Source organism: Gavialis gangeticus, unplaced genomic scaffold, assembly GCF_001723915.1.
Source record: "Gavialis gangeticus isolate Ggan-Ray unplaced genomic scaffold, GavGan_comp1, whole genome shotgun sequence".
Lineage (NCBI taxonomy): Eukaryota > Metazoa > Chordata > Crocodylia > Gavialidae > Gavialis > Gavialis gangeticus.
Window position 1 is genome coordinate 55415083 of NW_017729025.1, and position 1732 is coordinate 55416814.

The following is a 1732-nucleotide window of genomic DNA, read 5'->3' on the forward strand; positions in this document are numbered from 1 at the left end:
TGGGCTGCCAATATGGGGATGCAGTCAGAAAGGCTAACTGCACCTCGTCATGCATCCACAGATGCATCACGAGCAGGTCCAAGGAGAAGATCCTCCCCCTCTATGCAACATTGGTCAGGCTGCAGTTGGAGTACTGCATCCAGTTCTGGGTGCCGCACTTCAGGAGGGATGTGGACAACGTCGAGAGGGTCCAGAGGAGGGCCACTCACATGATCGGGGGCAGCAGGGCAGGTCCTATGAAGATAGGCTATGGGACCTGAACCTGTTCAGCCTCCACAAGAGGAGGCTAAGGGGGGATTTGGTGGCTGTCTATAAACTGGCCAAGGGAGACCAGCAGGCAATGGGAGAGTCCCTATTCCCCTGAGCACTACTGGGAGTAACAAGAAACAACGGCCATAAGCTGACAGAGAGCAGATTCAGGCTGAATATCAGGAAGCACTACTTCACAGTCAGGGTGGCTAGGATCTGGAACCAACTTCCAAGGGAAGTGGTCCTCACTTCTACCCTGGGGGTCTTTAAGAGGAGGCTAGCTAGACACCTTGCTGGGGTCGTCTAACCCCAGCATTCTTTCCTGCTTGTGGCAGGGGGTCGGACTTGATGATCTGCTCAGGTCCCTTCCAACCCTACTAACTATGAAACTATAATCCAGCCTGTCCAAAAGACAATCAGGAATTTATTAGAGTTCTTTTGTATTAATTTTTCTGTACTTGCTATTGTAGGTCTCATTCTTAGATATCTTATCTTTGCTAGCCCTATTATACCTGGGCTCTGGTCTTGCATTTCTCAGTGGGCGCATCTAGACATGCTATTACGGTGCACAAATAAACTGTGGAGTTTATTGCTCTGCAGCTTATTGCTCCTGGGCATGCTGTTTGAACATACATCCAGGAACAATTAATTCTGGAGCAATTAACTCAGGAGCAATAAACTCTGTAGTTTATTCATGCACAGTATGTGGAGCCAGATCAGAGCAGTCCCAGCTGGCAGGGAGCCCTGGGGGTCAACCTGTCAGCATGGCACAACTTGCTCAGTCCCCCTGGCTCAACTTGCTGTAGGAGGGCTGGCTGGAGCATGAGGGTGCGTCAGTGTGAGTCTAGTCGGCAGGCAGCCCCTGCATTGAAGCACCCTCATCTCCCAGTCAGCCTCTCTATTATCTACGTGTGCACTGCTGTTGATTGTTGTACTCTACAGTAGGATATTATTTGTATTTACAAGTACTGTTATGCTGTGGAGTAAATTAAACTTCTGCAGCCTAATGAGGTGCATGTGTAGATGCTAGACATTTACTGCGCAGCTAGTAAGTCAACTGCACAATGAACATCTTATGTAGATGTGTCCTGTTTGGATTGTTTAGCATTTGCATCCTCATGGAAGGGTAAATCCAGAAATGTAGTTGGGAAGGGGGTGGAATATATTCCTGAAGCACTTGTCTAATGCACGACCTCCTAAATGAGAAGCAAGGTAGCAGGACACAAGAGCATAGTTGCTTTTTAAGGCGGACATAGAGCTAGGACTAGCGTCCAAGATCAAGGATAATAAAAAGTTCTTTTTCAAATATATAGGGAGGATGAAGAAGGCACCAGGTAATGTGGGGCCCCTGCAAAGTACGCTGGGCAATCTGGGGGTTGCGCCAGAGGAGAAAGCTGAACTCTTTAACCAATTCTTCACCTCTGTTTTCTTGTGCAGGGACCGGGACTTCCCTGCTGTGATGCCAGACGGACTCGAGGGGAAT